This window comes from Anas platyrhynchos, chromosome W, assembly GCF_047663525.1.
Source record: "Anas platyrhynchos isolate ZD024472 breed Pekin duck chromosome W, IASCAAS_PekinDuck_T2T, whole genome shotgun sequence".
In the NCBI taxonomy this organism is placed as follows: Eukaryota; Metazoa; Chordata; class Aves; order Anseriformes; family Anatidae; genus Anas; species Anas platyrhynchos.
In genome coordinates this window covers 6,933,108-6,951,446 of record NC_092620.1, presented here as the reverse complement: position 1 = coordinate 6,951,446, position 18,339 = coordinate 6,933,108, and the positions used below count along the sequence as shown (strand labels likewise).

The window sequence follows — 18,339 nt, the reverse complement described above, 5'->3', positions numbered from 1 at the left end:
CATAGCCAATAATTTAGGCTCAGGCAAGGATCTCAGTGAAGTAGTAATTTATTCGCGATTGCAGTGGAGGGCGCCCCACAAGCAGGAGAGCACACCTACTAGTTCCAAAACACAGTTTATATACTTTTTGATGACAGGATCCTCCCCTGTTTCCCCACTAAGTGGGTAATCCAGGTTCACAGTCTATCTGATGCTTAACAGACAATGCATGGCCTTCAGTTGACGGCCTGTTAAATTTCACAGAATCACAGAATTTCTAGGTTGGAAGAGACCTCAAGATCATCGAGTCCAACCTCTGACCTAACACCAACAGTCCCCACTAAACCATATCCCTAAGCTCTACATCTAAACGTCTTTTAAAGACTTCCAGGGATGGTGACTCCACCACCTCCCTGGGCAGCCTGTTCCAGTGTCTAACAATCCTTTCAGTTTTTGAACTTTTTGAGTTCTTTACTGTTTGAAGGGGTAATGTTTCTTCGCTTATCTGACTTGACTTGACACCGTGATTTTCACCAAATTGTCCTAAGGAGTCTGATTGTCTGCATTTTACAAGGTCGCCTGCTAAGCTTTCTTATCACTGTAAGCCTATGTCAATACCACATTCCTTTCCTCTAAACAATGTAACTCTATCTTTCTATTCCCACAATACTACTACTACTAATGATAATAGTATTACTACTAATAATGTGTACAAAACAAGTGATGCACAATGCAATTGCTCACCACCTGCTGACCGATGCCAAGTCTGTCCCTGATCAGCAGGTCCCCGCACACTGGCTAGCCACCCCTATATATTGTTTAGCATGACGTCAGATGGTATGGAATACCCCTTTGGCCACTTTGGGTCAGCCGTCCTGGGTCTGTCCCCTCCCAGCTCCTGCTGCACCCCTAGCCTGCCCGCTGGCAGGACAGAGCAAGAAGCTGAGACATCCTTGGCTTAGTATAAGCACTGCTCTGCAACAATTGAAACATCGGGGTGTTATCAGCACTCTTCTCATCCTAATCCAAAACATAGCATTCTACCAGATACCAGGAGGAAAATTAACTCTGTCCTAGCTGAAACCAGGACATATATCCACCTCTTATTCCATACCATTTATGTCATGCTCAGGTTGCACCAATTCCAAAACATTCCAATTAAACGCCATTTTCATCTGTGGTATTGAAACATGGGATTAGAAATTAGAGAGTGATCGATTAAGAATGAATATCTAGGCAACACTCATTGCTTAATATGTGCTACATTTGCGATGTGCCTGTGCTGCGCTTAGGCCTTCAGATAACAGGAGCCCCTGGGACCCCAAGAACCAGATCAAACCAACCTCATGGTTCAGACTGTGACCAAGGGCTAGGAGATAAGGAGGACTGTTCTTAAAAGGACAAGATAAAGAATGTCAAACATGGAAGGCCTCGAGATAATAGGAGCCCCTCAGACCCGGAGAAAGGGACCAAACGCACCTTAGGCCCAGATTGTGACCAAGGGCTCAGAGACCATGCACAAGGAGACGAGGTGAAAAGTTCAACTTTTCAGACGAGGTGAAAAGTTCAACCCTGATGAAGACATCTTACTTCATCCTCATGACCCTCAGCGCCCACCACCAGAAGGCACCACGCAAGCGCAGAGGGGAGGAGTTTATGGAAATGACTTCCTGGAGCTAATTTTAATACTAAGCGGGGACACGTTATGAATATGTATAGGCATACTGGGAAACCTCACAGAATCACAGAATCACAGAATTTCTAGGTTGGAAGAGACCTCAAGATCATCGAGTCCAACCTCTAACCTAACACTAACAGTCCCCACTAAACCATATCCCTAAGCTCTACAAGCTCTATAAGCTCTATCCCTAAGCTCTACCTCATGCATATGTAAATCTTTACTGCATATAACCAAAGCAAGTTGCCGTGTTAGCGGCGCACGACTTTGGTGGGACTACCCCCCGTGCTACCCAGCGCTGCATAAACATACCTACTTTACAATCTTACTGATTGTGGAGTCAGCTTTCTGTGAGTCATTTTTGCGAGCCAGCCAGGAGACACTCTGCTCAGCTGCGGGATCATCTGCGGAGCGGACGCCCCTAGGTGCACCCTGGGTATTTTGCTCAGAGGGGACTCCACTCTCAGCTGCTCACCACTGGAGCAGACAAAGACCTCCTGAAACTGTGGAAAAATGGTATGTTTTACAGTACAGGAAAGACCTGTAAGTCGTACACGTGGCTGGGGCAGCTGGTAAATCGTGCAGAGACGTCTGGTGTGCAGCATAGTCCCCGTAAGGGAGAAGGGTACCCTACAGGCTGACCGATAGAGCGGTCAAGGGAGATTTGCTGACCAATAGAGCAGCCGCTAGTGATCTTGGGAGCAGATTGAGCAAATCCGAGGTTACCGCTGCATCCCGGTTTTGGGAGCCAGGACGGACCTGCTAATGACTGCATAAAAAGCAGGAGAAGGGTAAGCGGGCCACTCACAATTGTGACAAGGTTACCTGGGTAATATTTTCATCTGCTGGAGGGATACTAACTGGAGTGTTAATAATTGTATGTCTTATTCTTAAATGTCCAGGTATTTTGTGTTGAAAGTATTTGTGTAAAGGTATGGGTTTGAAACAAAGTGGAATAAGTCACTCCATGAAGAATACAAACAGAGACAATACTTGTTTGGTTGGTTATCATTCTAAATTATATATTCTTGTGGTATGAATGAGATGTGCTAGGGGCCTCTCTGTGAGACTGCATGATTGTGCTGTGTGAGTGAGACACAGCATCGCAGCGAAGCAAGTGCGGAGTTCTGACCCATGGTTCCGTATTCTCCGCGAGGGGAGCAGCCGGAGATGAACGAAATGCATGACAGACCGAAAAGAAGTGCTGTATTATCCAAGTTTTGATTAGTGGTGCCCAATATATGGGCCTGGCGGTGTATCTTGTGATCCTATTTTTGCTCTTAAATGCTTTGAATGTGACAAGAAAAAAGGCGGGAGCATTATCTAAGTAGCTAACAGTTGAGAAGTGTTGGTGTATTTTCTGTGGTGTTTGGTCAGTTTCCCAAGTACTGGGGGGGGAGGGGGCTGACTGATTATCAAAGTGGTAGAAAGAAGAGAGTCATTTCTTTGGTGGTTCAGGCTTGAGCCCTGGGAATTTGGTAAGAAGGAGGACAGCGAATTTATTTAGGCCTCAATACCTTTTTAAACCCCAATATTGAGGGATACACAGGAGTGATTCCTTGTTTTGTGTAGGCTTACTAACAAAGTGCATGAGAAAAATTGGCATTCAGCTTGAAATTCAGTCCTGTTGAAATGTAAATTTTGTGGAAAAGGTGGTAATGTTTGTCTAGAAGAGGGAAGGCTGAGGGCTTCATCTCTTTTTCTGAAGTTCCGTGGATTTGTGATTGAAACGGGGCTCGTTAATAATTTGAAATAGTAAAATTTGTATGTGGGAAGAAGAGTTTAATCCCAGAGAATTGGGACATTTGGGAAGAAGATTAGGAAAAGATCGTAAAAACTTGCAGTAAAAAGGTTTGTGTGGAAATTGAAAGAAGGGACAGTAACTAGTAAGGAATAGTAATAAATAAATAAATAAATAAATAAATAAATAAATAAAAAAAAATGAATGGGAAATCAAGAAAATGAGTAATATCCAAAACAAAGACGTTTTAAAGAATGCCTCCTTGGGTGCATATTGGTACATTCGAAGGATATTGTTAGAAATGAGGGCACAGAAAGCAAGAGGACTTTCACTAAGTATTGCAATCAATGGTGGCCACTATATAAACTAAATGGCCACTTTAGGGATCAATCGACTATAACACCGTCTTGCAAGTAATATTTTTGAGGAGAGAAGGAAAATGGGATGAGATGTTGTATATTGATATGTTGTTTCAGTATCTTAGAGGGAAAAGGAGTGGAATTAAGTTGGCCCCTGACTGAGCCTTTGGTGTTGGCATGAGAAAAGTACAGGCAGGAGAAAGATAAAGGAAGTGTTAAAAGGGTTGTTGAAGGTGTTAAAGGTTGTGTGGCATGTAGTATTTGACAAAGCTGTTTGACATTGAATGAGCAGGGAAAGAGGATGTAGGAATGTTAATAGTTCTGTCTCAACAGGAGGGTGAGATCTCAAAATCATGGGTGTGAGCCCTCTGGGGCAGAGGGACCATGATGGGTCAGAGAGAGTTGTCATGGAAACAGAAAAGCAGCTAACTCTTAAAACAACCTGAGTTCATGTGTGAGCTCAGATTGATATTGGGACCGCTCAGGGAACTTTCAAAGAGAAAAAAATTAAAAAAATATATATAAATAAAAAATTTGGACCTGGCTTCAGAAAACAAACAGAGGCAAGTGGTTAGCCTCTTTCTATGGCAATCAGCCCCTGATACCAGAAAGAAACTGTCTTAGGTTGCAGGATAAATTTACAACATTCAGGAATGATGGGGACCTGGGGCATCTAGCCTAGCAGGTCATCTGGTTAAAATAAAGCCAGGGAATGAAGAAGTGAGGCTTGAATTTTTTGTTGGTTATGGGAGCTTCTTTCTCTGTGTTAATTAGTCTGTAAATGTAATAGGAGCAACTGGCCAACAGGAAAAGGCTTTTTTTTTTTTTTTTTTTTTTTTTTTTTTTTTTTGCAGTGCTTGACATTTAAATTGGGAAAAATGATTGGAATTACAAAATGAGAAAAACGGTCAAGTTTGGTTTATGGTACTAGATTTACAGGATTCCTTTTTCTGCCTGCCCTTGGCAACTGAAAACCAGAAACTCTTTGCCTTTGAATGGGAAAATCAAGCTGTCAATAAATAAATTTTTCTAAGCAGCTGGATGCTGCTACAAAAGTATGGCCGGGATGCCTCAGAGCCGTTGCAGCAGTGGTGCTAAATATCCAGGAAGCGCATTCCTGAAATCAGCAGAAACCAAGGGGATCCAGTACACCATGACTGCCTGGAGACCATGGAAGCTAACTACTCGAGCCGTCCAGATCTGAAGGATGCTCTGTTGAGGGATTTCTTGAAACAGCAAAAATCCCATGGCTTGCTGTAGCTGAGCAAACCAAGCTACCAGGGCAACTATGAGAAGTTCCCATGACAGTGTTCCCACATCGCCCAATTGAGGAACTCAGAAAAATATTGTTACCAGTAGCTGGCTTCAAGGACAAGGTCTATGTGACTGCTAATCACAAGGGGGTTGTTTTCTTGCAGTTGTTTGTCTGAGTGGTTTTGACCAATAATCTTGTGTGAAACACTGTCCACCCATGTTAAGTTCTCTATAAAAGTTAGGCTATTCGGGCAATAAAATGGAGCATGATCTGACTCTGCTGGTGTCTGTCGTGCTTTCGACCGTGCTTCCTGCAACATATGGCGCCCGAACAGGCTGAGACCTGAACAGGACCTGAACAGACATCGCACCGGAGCAGGACATCGCAGCACCGGAGCAGACATCGCAGCCGAGCACGGACATCGCAGCGGCGCCGGGGCAAACATCGCAGCGCAGCGGGACACCAGCGCAGCGGGACACCAGCATCACCGGCACATCCGAACGCAGGTAGACCAGGAGACCAGCGGCGCCGGGACCAGCGGCGCCGCGATCTCGCCGCGCCGTCGGGACTTCGGAGCGCCCATCCGACCGGCTCTTCAGCAGACCGGACACCGGCCCGGACACACGGTACACAGGCCTCACGGTGAGACGCGGTACTCCCGCTGAGAGACGCGGAAAACGGTGGGACACGGGGTTTTGCGGCGGGACGTGGAATTGCGGAGGGCCGCGGGAAATTGAGTTGCGGCGGGACGTGGAATTGCGGAGGGCCGCGGGAAACGGAGTCGCGGCGGGACGTGGAGTTGCGGAGGGCCGCGGGAAATTGACGTGATCACGGTGTGATGCGGGACATCCGAGATCGAGCTGCTACGGGAGACCAGAGACATCAGTGGACAACGGCAGCCGACCCTCACCGTGTGGCGAGTCGGCACAGAGCAGAGGGGCGGACATCAGGACCCTGCAGCCTGTCTGACGTAACCATGGAGGCAGCGGCGGCTGTGCTGCTTCTCTTTGGCATTCTTTTTATAAGAGGTTTATCTTGCAATGCAAAAAAGACTATTCGTCCCCAGATCGGTGTTATAACTATGTTTCTGGATAACATTCCGTGGGGTTGCCTCATTCTACGGACTATTAATGACGATTTAGCTCTATTGCAGGGCAGGAGTGCAGAGACGCAGATTACACTGCCAAATGACCACCGGCAGGCTCGTTCACAAACAGCTTCTAGGATTGCAGCTGGCACTGCCTGCAGCCGTATAGCAGACATTACACTCTCTTTCCTAACTAGTAATCATGTGTCTTATCCATTTGTGGTGAATGGCCAGTGGCAAAAAGAAAAGGGGGAGAGTAAGGGGCGGCAAAGACAGAAACGGTACAAGGAGGATGCCACTGACACTACTAGCACAGGTAATAGGAGTAGTATAAGTGACATAGGTGCAGGGCGGCGGCAGGCACTGCCGCGCTGTGGGGCATTCTGCCTGCTGCTCGCCCTCACCTGCCTGTGCACTGCTGCCGACAGTGCTAGAGCAAAATGTGAAGACTGCTCAGACGGCAGTGATGAGAGTGCTTGTGTGAAGAAGACGTGTGCTGAATCTGACTGTGTGCAACAGTGGTCAGTGTGTGCCAAACAGATGGCAGTGTGATGGGGATCCTTACTGTGAGAATGGGTCTGATGAGATTGCTGATCTGTGTTATATGAGAACATGCCAGGTAAATGAAATCAGCTGTGGTCCTCAGTCAACCCAGTGTATCCTGGTGTCCTGGAAATGTGATGGTGAAAAAGACTGTAACAGAGATCCTGATTGCAAGGATGGAAGTGATGAAATTAACTGCCCTTCTCGGACCTGCAGGCCAGACCAGTTCAGATGTGTAGATGGGAACTGTGTCCACGGAAGAAGGCAGTGCAGTGGTGTGAGAGACTGTCTGGATGGCACTGATGAAGCAAACTGTAACGGTGTTATTCAGTGCTCAGGACCTGGCAAATTCAAGTGCAGAAGTGGAGAATGCATAGATATCAACAAAGTGTGTAACCAGCAGAGAGACTGCAAGGACTGGGGTGATGAGCCCCTGAAGGAATGCAACATACATGAATGTGACTGTCCAGCTGGGTTTGAGTTTGTAGACAAGAGAAACTGTGGAGATATTGATGAATGTCAAAACCCTGGTATCTGTAGTCAAATCTGTATCAACCTGAAAGGTGGCTACAAATGTGAACGTAGCCGTGGCTATCAGATGAATCCTGCTACAGGAACTGGGAAAGGGCCATACCGGTACAAAAACACAAGTAACACCTGTGATTACAATGACGCTGCTAAGCAGGGTTTAGGAGTTTATAGCATGGAGACAAGGGGTAACAACTACAGTGTTTGGAACAATTGTACAGCTTTGGCCTTACCTCCTGATGTGCTTCTGATTTGTGGGGATGGGGCCTGGCAAGGTATCCCTGCAAATGCTATCAGATGTCCATGTTACTTAGATGAACTCATTGTATTTGCTCCTAGCTTGTTACAGTTGTGTGAGATCACCAGACATAAATGGGCATTGCTTGCATCGGATTGCAATGATAATGTTGAATTGTGTGGGGTTGCAGCTAGAGCGGCATTAGCAATTTCAGTGCCTGGAGTGGCATCTGCAGCCGCAGGTAACAACTTAGAAAAATTGGTATGCTGGGCCAAGAGGCAAGCCTATGCCACGACAGAGATACTTGAGGAGATGTTACCAGATCAAAATAGTCTGCGACATCTGCTTTTACAGGATCAAGCTGCTATTGACATCTTGCTTTTGGCTCAAAGGAATGGGTGTGAGGACTTTAAGGGAATGTACTGTTTAAACCTTTCTGATCATAATGAGTCAATTCACAAATCCATTACTTTCCTGAAAGAGCATATGAGAAAGATTCAGTATGGTATCAATCCTTTCAATCAATGGTTCACTGACTTGTTTGAAACAAGGTGTAGATGGTTGCTGGGTTTAGTCACAAGGGGATTAAGGATTTGGTTTATGGTGGTGGTAATCATCGTTGTGTGTTGTAAGTATAGCTAAAGAGTCACTTGTAAAACTGCTGTGTCGGGCTTGGTTTGCTCAAAAGAAGAAGGGGGAATTGTTGAGGGATTTCTTGAAACAGCAAAAATCCCATGGCTTGCTGTAGCTGAGCAAACCAAGCTACCAGGGCAACTATGAGAAGTTCCCATGACAGTGTTCCCACATCGCCCAATTGAGGAACTCAGAAAAATATTGTTACCAGTAGCTGGCTTCAAGGACAAGGTCTATGTGACTGCTAATCACAAGGGGGTTGTTTTCTTGCAGGTGGGGTTGTTTTCTTGCAGTTGTTTGTCTGAGTGCTTTTGACCAATAATCTTGTGTGAAACACTGTCCACCCCTGTTAAGTTCTCTATAAAAGTTAGGCTATTCGGGCAATAAAATGGAGCATGATCTGACTCTGCTGGTGTCTGTCGTGCTTTCGACCGTGCTTCCTGCAACAATGCTCCTTTTGATGATGTGGAAATATGGGAGCAGCTATGTCATCAGCGGAAAACAACATGCTGGGTATGCAGTTACAACTCGCAAAGACGTAATAGAACCTGGACTAAATAATTAGGTTATTGGAAGCAATTCAGCTGCCTGAAAAGGTAGCAATCATGCACTTTAAGGCACACCAGAAAGTGAGTTCAGAATTGGAGGAAGGAAATGATCTGGTGGACAGAGAGGCAAAAGAAGCAGCAGAAGGTGAGGTAGCAACTGAGGGAGCCCTGATTCCAGACAGGCAAATTCCCCTTGAAGGTAAGCTTATATATAACAAAAAGGATAGACAATTAATCAAAAGTCAGAAGGGAAAATATAACCAAGAGGGGTGGGCTATTACTAAAGAAGGGAAAGGAAGCCAGTCATCCCCTCCAATTTATTGTGGTCACTGGTAAAGAAAGAACACCAGAAAACACATTGGGGAATAGATGCTTTGTATAACTATCTAATTGGAAAAATTATTGCCAGGAATTGATATGCTACCATCACTCAAATAAATTAACAATGTGATCTTTGTCTCCAGACTAACCCCAAAAATGCCCCCAAACCAAAACTGGGTCAAACTGGAAAAGGTCATGGGCTTGGGCAAAAGTGGCAAATTGACTTTTTTGAAATTCCAAGAAAAGGTGGGTGTCGATATTTACTGGTGTTAACAGATACCTTTTCAGGATGGCCAGAGGCTTTCCCCACTAGGACTGCCAAAGCCTGAGAGGCAACTAAGTCTCTTGTAGAGAAAACTTTGAAACCACAGTGGGAAGGACTATACTAGGTGCTCCTTACAACCTCCACCACAATTGAGATCAAGGAACAGAGTGCCTGGATTCACCATTCTCAAGTGAAGAAAGCTCCAGAAGCCCCCTGGAAAGTAACGCCAGCTGACGGTGAACTGAAACTAAAGCTCAGTCAAGCAAAATGAGGACATTACAGTCAGGAGTATTTAGTAATATAGTTAGCAGGAATTTAGTTAACAGAATTGTTTTATTGGCTTATAAGTTGTAATTGTGATTCAAGAAGGTGCCTCTATGATAACAGAGAATGGTGAGTGGCCTTGGTCCGAAGCTGTAACAACAGAGGATAAGAGCATTAATGGAAAGTTAGCAGTTGTGGTTATTTGGCGAACAAATGGTGACCATTTATATACATTATAAGAATGGCAAAAATTAGGGGAAGAATGGACACACCAAAGAACCATAGGGGACGAAATTAAAATAGGATGCTGAATGATTAATGGAACGACCCATGAGAAAGTAACAGGGATTTTAGTAAAACTGATTTCCAGAAGTGGCCAACAAGAAGGTTGTATCTGCCCAGGTAAATCAGATTGCTGGTATAATTTTATATTAACACAGACTGCAGTAATTAGCTGGTTTTGGCTGTACTTCTTACAACAGTGGGACAAAACTAAAACAGCCCCTACAATCATCCTTATTGGCATTAGGAACTAGCCAATGGCAAGTTTCAAAGGTGTTACCGAGATGGGAAAAGGCGGAAGACCAAGACCACAAACTAATAATAGATGCACTTAGTATGGTTCAAGATAATGTATCTTTAGCTCTTTGTTGTATGCAAGCACAGTTATGGATGCAGGCAATGGCTGCCTTGATCATTAGGGAAGGAAGTGAAGGCATTTTTGGGGCAGAAGTCCAAAAGACTGTTTGGGACAATGCTAATGATTTTGAGAAGAAGTCCCAGTCTTGATGGACTCTGGTAAATTTTACTTATGATCCCATTGTTAACATGGCTACTGCCTTTGTGCTTACTATATGTAATGCCACAGTTTATGTTATTCACCTGATCATTGCAAGACAGTGCTCTATCCTTCGGAGCATAGAACATGGGCACGGATGGAGAATGGGAAATGGCAGTCTGTAAATCTAGAATCATGTGTTACCCGGGAACAACGAGGATTTATTTGTGAAAGCAATACAATTGATGCTCAGGACGTATGTCTTGACACGAGCAAGGTATCTGCCACTTTGAAATTCATCCAAATACTAGTCAAAAGACTGTTCTTGTATATATTGGTCAAGGCTGTGTGTGTTTAAGAACTGCTTGTGATTTTGTAGAAATAGATAAGGAGAATATAACTCTCCATAGCAAAAATCATTCTAACTTCTGTATTTGTAACTTTGTTAGAATCGTCGGGTGTGATTTTCAATATTTGGCACCAGTGGTATCCCACCAGTTGATCGAGTCTAACAACACAATGTATCATAAGTTATTACCTACACCTATTGGGATGAACCTCACACTAGTGAAGCAACTAGTTAAACACCAAGACCTGATCAAAATTTTAAAAAGAATTCAGGAAAATGGAGAGAAGACTAATCACTGTCCATCATGATACAAAGGAAATAAGCAGAGTTTTGCAAAGAGTGAAACAAGACACAAATCACAACTGGTGGGATACACTCTTTGGATGGTCACCAACTGCAACTGGGATTTTGAACACACTGTGTCACCCAATTATTGTTTTATTGATATTAGTTGGTATAAGTTTAATATTGTCTTTTGTAATACTTCTTTGGAACTGGAAATTGTTACAACGAATGGCTATATTAGCTTCCTTGATAAAAGTACATGGCAAGGCATCGAGGGATACATATCATAGAGACTGTGAAGAAGAAATTTTGTATTAAGTAAAAGAACTTAATAGATTTTCCAGAAAAGCGGGGACTGAAACATGGAATTAGAAATTAGAGAGCGATTGATTTAAGAATGAATATGTGCTACATTTGTGATGTACTGTGCCTGTGCTGCACTTAGGCCTCCAGATAACAGAAACCCCTGGGACCCCAAGAACCAGATCAAACCAACCTCATGGTTCAGACTGTGACCAAGGGCTCAGAGATAAGGAGGACTGTTCACAAAGGGACAAGATAAATAATGTCAAATGTGTAAGGCCTCGACATAACAGGAGCCCCTCAGACCCCAAGAACCAGATCAAAACAACCTTATGGCCCAGATTGTGACCAAGGCCTCAGAGAGCATGCACAAAGAGATGAAGTGAAAAGTTCAACCCTGATGAAGACATCTTACTTCATCCCCACGACCCTCAACGCTCACCACCACAAGGCACCGTGCAAGCGCAGACAAGAGGAATTTATGGAAATGACTTCTTATAGCTAATTTTAATACTAAGCGGGGACAGGTTATGCATATGTAACTCTTTACTGAATATAACCAAAGCAAGTTGCCATGTCAGGTGCGCACGACTTTGATGGGACTACCCCCCCCGTGCTGCCCAGCGCTGAATAAACATACCTACTTTACAATCTTACTGATTGTGGAATCCATTTTCCACAAGTCACTCTGAGCAGGATAAAAGCTTGCAATTGTAAACTAACCTTTTATTTTCACAGGTAACTAATGAGTGTGACTTGTGATTGAGAGAAAGGACTGGCCTATAGCACTCCCAGCAGGTTTTTGTTCTAGTAGTAGTGTACATCTTATTCTTTGTATTGATAATTATTTGGAAACCTAAGGGTTAAAAATAACGACAGGGAAAAATCAGCTATTAATTTTGTTTCTAGTGATTGTAGGCCTCATAGAAGGCCTTGGTCAATTGGCACATTAGAAAAGGCATGACATAGTTAGATGGGATACCCCATCAAAATATGGGTTAATGTGACAGAGGGTATGTACCACAATCCGTCATGTTTGATGCTCGTGAGGTGTTAGCTTGTGGAGATTTAAATGCTCAGCGACAATTGAGCAGAAAGAAAATTGCTACTTCACTGAAATCCTCGTCTGAGCCTATGTTATTGGCTAGAGTGTGATTCTCACAGAACTGAGTGGGTTTCTCCACGGGCAGCGAAAAACAGGTGCTTTGGGAGATGCTCCAGGTGTGTGTCTGTGCCGCGGGGTCTATTCGTCCAGAACTGGTCCAGCTTGGGAGGGTCCCTTGGCTACCCCGCCCCCCCTCCCCCAATCACCTGATCCTGCACGGGCTCCTCTCCATGGGCTGCAGAATGGAGATCTGCTCCTGTTGTACACCATGGGCTGCGGGGGGAGGGGTCAGGGGGTCAGCCTGCTCCACCAGGGGCCTCTCTGTGGGCTGCGGGGGGGGCTTTGGCTCCGGCACCTGGAGCTCCTCCTCCCCCTCTGTCGTGGTTTAACCCAGCCGGCAGCTGAACACCATGCAGCCGTTTGCTCACCCTCCCCCTCCCTCTCTGGGACGGGGGACGGGGGGGGGGGGACGGGGGACGGGGGGGGGGGGGGAGAGAAATGGAAAGTGAAGCCCATGAGTTGAGATAAAGACAGTTTAATAAGACAGAAAAATAACAATAACAATAACAATAACAATAACAATAACAATACAATGGTGATAATAGTAGTACTACTAATAATATGTACAAACAAGTGATGCACAATGCAATTGCTCACCACTCGCTGACCGATGCCCAGCCTAACCCCGAGCAGTCCGGCCCCCTCCCCCCGGCTAGCCACCCCTATATATTGTTTAGCATGACGTCAGATGGTATGGAATACCCCTTTGGCTAGTTTGGGTCACCTGTTCCAGGTCTGTCCCCTCCCAGCTCTTACTGCACCCCCAGCCTGCCTGTTGGCAGGACAGAGCAAAAGACTATGTCCTTGGCTTGGTATAAGCACTGCTCTGCAACAATTAAAACATCGGGGTGTTATCAGCACTCTTCTCATCCCAAGCCAAAACACAGCATTCCACCAGCTACTAGGAAGAAAATTCTGTTCTAACTGAAACCAGGACACCCTCCTTCTGCACTGACTTTGGTGTCTGCAAGAAAGCACCTTGGAAGATGGGGCAGAAGAAAAGCAAGCCTTCTGGCCCCATGGGCGGGGGAAGAAAATTGCCAGACATTCCCCCAGATAGCCCACTAGGACTAATGTTAAAACACTGGAACAATTCCCCTAGAAGAAGAGACAAATCAAAGGAAAAAATGACACATTATTGCATGGAGGTATGGGGAGGGAAACCCATTTGAGGTCCTGGCGTTATATGGCCTATTTTTGGATCTTTCGAAGATTGGGTTTGCATTGCTTTAAGGACCCTCCACCAAGTCCAGAGGAGAGTGAATATGCAGCACTCTGGATTCCCCAGCACTCTGGATTCCCCAGCCTCAGGCGGGACAAACGGCATTAGTGTTTGCCTTAAACGAAACTAAAATAGAAAAAGAAAAAGCATTTCAAGATTAGCAGGATCAGGGGCTCTATTTGCTGAGGACCCCAGGAAAAAAGGAGCCCTTGATAACCCTAAAAGTGGGTCCTCAACGCCAGGAGGTAACCTTTCTTGTAGACACCGGGGCGGAAAGGTCTACCATACAAAGTTTGCCCCTGAGATGTGAAATATCGAAGGAAAGAGTAAATGTGGTAGGAGCAAAGGGAGAACCATTTAAGGTACCAGTAATTAAAAATGTGATGTTTGAAACAGACTGTAAGTTTGGGGTGGGTTCACTCCTTTTGGTACCTGAGGCTGACTATAATTTATTAGGAAGAGACATGATTATTGAACTGGGAATTGGAGTGGAGGTAGAAGGAGATGCCTTGCAAATAAAACTATGCCCACTTACTGTTAAGGATGAAGGGGAAATAAACCCAGAGGTTTGGTACACCCCAGAAAAAGTGGGACGTTTGGACACTGAACCTTTTGAGGTAGTTATAAAGAATCCTTGTTAAATATGAAGTGGTAATTCGTGTTGAGAAAATGGTTGATATTAATAAAGAAGGGGGAGATTTGGGAATGTGGCCATGGGGGTTGGAAAACCCCATGACTGAGATAACATTAGACTCTTAAGGACGAGGCCATCAGGAATATAAAAGAGTTTAGAGGGAACAAAGAAGGGTGATTCAGGAGACTCCATGCAGTCTCCGGTTTCTTGTTCTCCAGGTGGTTCATTTGTTCTCCAGCCGTTAAGGCATGGATGTTTCTGGGTGTTTGCTGTTGTTGTTACATTCAAAGTTGTTTGACCAATGAAAAGTTGTTTTGAAAAGAACTGCTGTGGAGAGAAGGGTATAAGAGGGGAGCCTACCCTCAAGAAAGGAGAAGAAAAAAAAAAAAAAGAAAAAGAAAAAGGCAACACGATGAAGTTACGTCATCAATAAAGAAGCAGGAAAAAGAGGTGAAGAGGAACAGGCTGGCAGAATGGAGACCAGGACGGGAACAGGCACTTTGATTGCCTCATGAAGATAGGTTCGGCCAAACTCAGCAAACCGCTCAGAGAAGCTCGTACTGAAAGGCGCTGGAAATAGGCGCACCGGAGCTGGGAAGAAGCTCGATCTGAGAGAACCGGACCTGTGCACACAACTGCCTCTCGCTGGTAAGCAGTTGCTCATTATGGGGAATCATACGTCCTTAGGAACAAAGACTGTCCTGGTAACCTTACAGCTTATTCTCCTTATTAACAATCGGACAGTTTATGAGCCTGAAATATGGGACCAAACTGAGGTCAAGGTGTGGGACTGCAACTAAAAATGACAAGGTTGCAGTGGGATTGCTCGACACCTGGCGAGCACTGAGGCCTTATAGAGCCATGTGGGACCACAGTCACAAACGTGTAGCTTGCCAGATAGTGAGGGAGCTGCGGGCTCCTTTACTGATCCGACTGCTACGCCATGGGCCCCTCTGCTGCTACAGCCATCGAAGGCTTTTGCTGTTACGCCCCCTGTTGACCTGAACGTGCCTTTTGACCCAGGCCTCATTGGCCTTGAAAAGGAGATGGATATGCTTTTCTTCGATCCGGGAAGAACAGGATACATAAGGCCTGAAGACCGAGTTGCTTGACAACTTAAAGCAAGACATATTGTTCAAAAGGAATGGAAAATGGAGACTGTTAAGTCATGGAACTTAAAGGATTGTTTGTTACCTTTTCTGATTGTACATATGTATAGGCGTACTCGAGTATAGTATGTAAAGCAATGTTCTGTATATTTAGAATGTTTGATGTTCATGTGTGTGTGTTGGTGGAGCGTAGACTCCCCGTACACCCAGCGCTGTTTACTTGCCTTTTATACCTTTTAGAAATATTTGTTTTATAAATATTACAAAATTCAGATTGAGACCTCATTTATAACAGCCTACAAGGGTTAAAGGTTTCAAAATCCAATTTGCAATTTGTAGAGGAAGAGGTGAATTATTTAGGACACTGGATTAGCAAAGGAACTAAGAAATTAGACCCCGATAGGGTAAATGGGATTTTATTATTACAAGCCCCAAAGAATAAAAGGCAAATTCAACAGCTTTTGGGACTGTTCGGATACTACAGGCAATGGATTGAAAATTTTAGTGCCAAAGTACGATTTTTGTACCAAAAGTTAACAACAGATGGATTGCTAAAGTGGACCCAAGAGGATGTAGATAAATTAGAAGAGTTAAAAACTGACCTCGTAAATGCCCCAGTTTTAAGTCTCCCAGATGTGAGACTCCCATTTTACTTATTTGTGACCACAGTGGCTGGAACTGCTTATGGGGTTTTAACTCAAGCATGGACGGGGAAGAAGAAACCGGTGGGATACATCTCCAAATTGTTGGACCCTGTGAGTAGGGGATGGCCTACCTGTCTACAGGCAGTAGTGGCTGTAGCCTTGATAGTAGAGGAGGCAAATAAGATTACCTTCGGGGGAGAAATAAAAGTATACTCCCCCCACAATATTTGAGGAGTACTGCAACAAAAGGCAGAAAAATGGATAACTGACTCAATGCTTTTAAAATATGAAGGCATTTTAGTTCTATCCCCAAAATTGGAAATAGAAACTACAAACTTGCAAAATCCAGCTCAATTCCTCTATGGGGAGCCCGTAGAGGGACTGGCCCATGATTGTCTCAGAGCTATAGAAGAACAGACCAAAATTAGACCTGATTTAGAAGAGGAGGAATTAGACCAAGGGGAAAAAATATTTGTTGACAGATCTTCTCGAGTTGTGGAGGGGAAGAAAAAATCAGAATATGCCATAATTGATGGAGATCGGTTGATGGTGAGAGAATCAGGATCCCTGAGCCCCAGCTGGTCAGCCCAAGCATGTGAACTATATGCGGTATTACGGGCTTTAAAACTATTAAAAGGAAAAGAAGGGATAATATTTACTGATTCAAAATATGCTTACAGGGTAATACACACATTTGGGAAGATTTGGGAAGAAAGGGGACTTATTAATTCACAAGGAAAAGGCCTCATCCATGAAACATTAATTACTAAAACCCTAAAGGCCCTGAGAGGACCATTAAGAATCGCAGTAGTACATATTAAGGACATCAACAGGGTACCTCTCCTGAAATAAGAGGAAAGAATATAGCTGATCAAGAGGCTAAAGCAGCAGCTTTGCTAACACTATCCACAAAGCAAGATATTGATCCTGAAACAGAAAAGCCTCCCGACCTAAAATTCACTAATTCGAAGGAAGCCAAATTACAAGAAATGGGGGTGGTAAAGAAACAAGGATTATGGGAATTACCAGATGGAAGGCAGGTAGTACTCAAAGCATTAGCTGTAAAAATTATGAAGCAACTGCATTTAAAAACCCACTGGGGTACTCAAGCCCTGGTAGACCACTTTGCTATAAAATATATGTGTATTGGGATTTATAATGTAGCTAAAGGGATAATGGGAGGATGTTTAACATGCCAAAAGGTTAATAAACAGCAATTAAGAGAAAGAATTCCTGGTGGACGAAATTTGGCCTATTGTCCATTTGCCAAAATACAAATTGACTTTACCGATCTTCCCAAAGTGGGGAGATATAAGTATTTGTTGGTTATGGTGTGCCATTTAACCCATTATGTAGAAGCCTTTCCCACTGCCAGACAAACAGCTAATACAGTAGTTAAAATACTGTTTGAAAATATTATTCCATGATACGGAATCATAGAAGTCATTGATTCCGATTGAGGTCCCCACTTTGTGTCAAAAGTGGTACAAAAGGCTTTGACAACCCCATGGGAACAAAGTAAAAATTCCACACCCCTTGGCACCCCCAAAGTTCTGGAAGGGTAGAATGCATGAATGGGGAAATTAAGAAACAATTAACCAAACTAATGATAGAAACTAAGATGTCATGGGTAAAATGTTTACCGCTGGCCTTATTAAACATCCGAACACAACCCCGGACAGATATTGGGATTTCACCTTTTGAAATGATGTATGGGATGCCATGTGATATTGAGTCTCCTGCTGACTATCCAATTTTAGAAGATAAGAACATTAAGTCATATGTAGTAGAATTGATGAAACGGAAGCAGCAATTATGGAAGAAAGGGTTAGTCACTCAAAGGCCTCCATTAGAAATAGCATTGCATTCGATACAACAAGGTATTAGTAAAGACATGGAGAGAAACTTATCTCACTCCTCGATGGGAGGGACCATTTCTTGTTTTACTTACTACAGAGACTGCTGTTCGGACTGCAGAGTAGGGGTAGACACACGCCTCAAGGATTAAAGGCCCCCTTCCGCGAGATCAGTGGGAGGTAGTCGGAACCCCACAGGACTTGAAACTAACGCTTAAGAGGAAGAAGAACTGAGGTCTATAAAACCCTGACTGATGATATTCTGTGAGACACCTGGTTGTATTTGCTATCCTGTTGTACTTTTTGAATGTGTTTTGTGGAAAGAATGCTGGTGGACACACTGTAGGTGGGGGTATCTGCCTATGGATTTCTGTGTCCAATGCTATAGGTCAGAAAGATCTAAAACTGAGCAAGCCCTTTGGGTTGCAGAAATATCAGGAAAAGTAGTTGAAGGGTTCCCGGCCTGGTGGGAGGTCTTTGCTAAAGGGGTAAATCCTGAAACGGGGTGTGGCCATCCTAACGAACCCAAACGCTGACCACTGACTAATATTTTTC

The 18,339-nt window shown here is 44.2% G+C and overlaps 1 long non-coding RNA gene across 1 annotated transcript in view; it reads left to right on the top strand.

Annotated features, from left to right (window-relative positions):
- LOC140000535 (uncharacterized) overlaps nucleotides 1-18,339 on the top strand; it is a 32,697-nt gene that overhangs the window by 13,977 nt on the left and 381 nt on the right. The window lies entirely within an intron of this gene.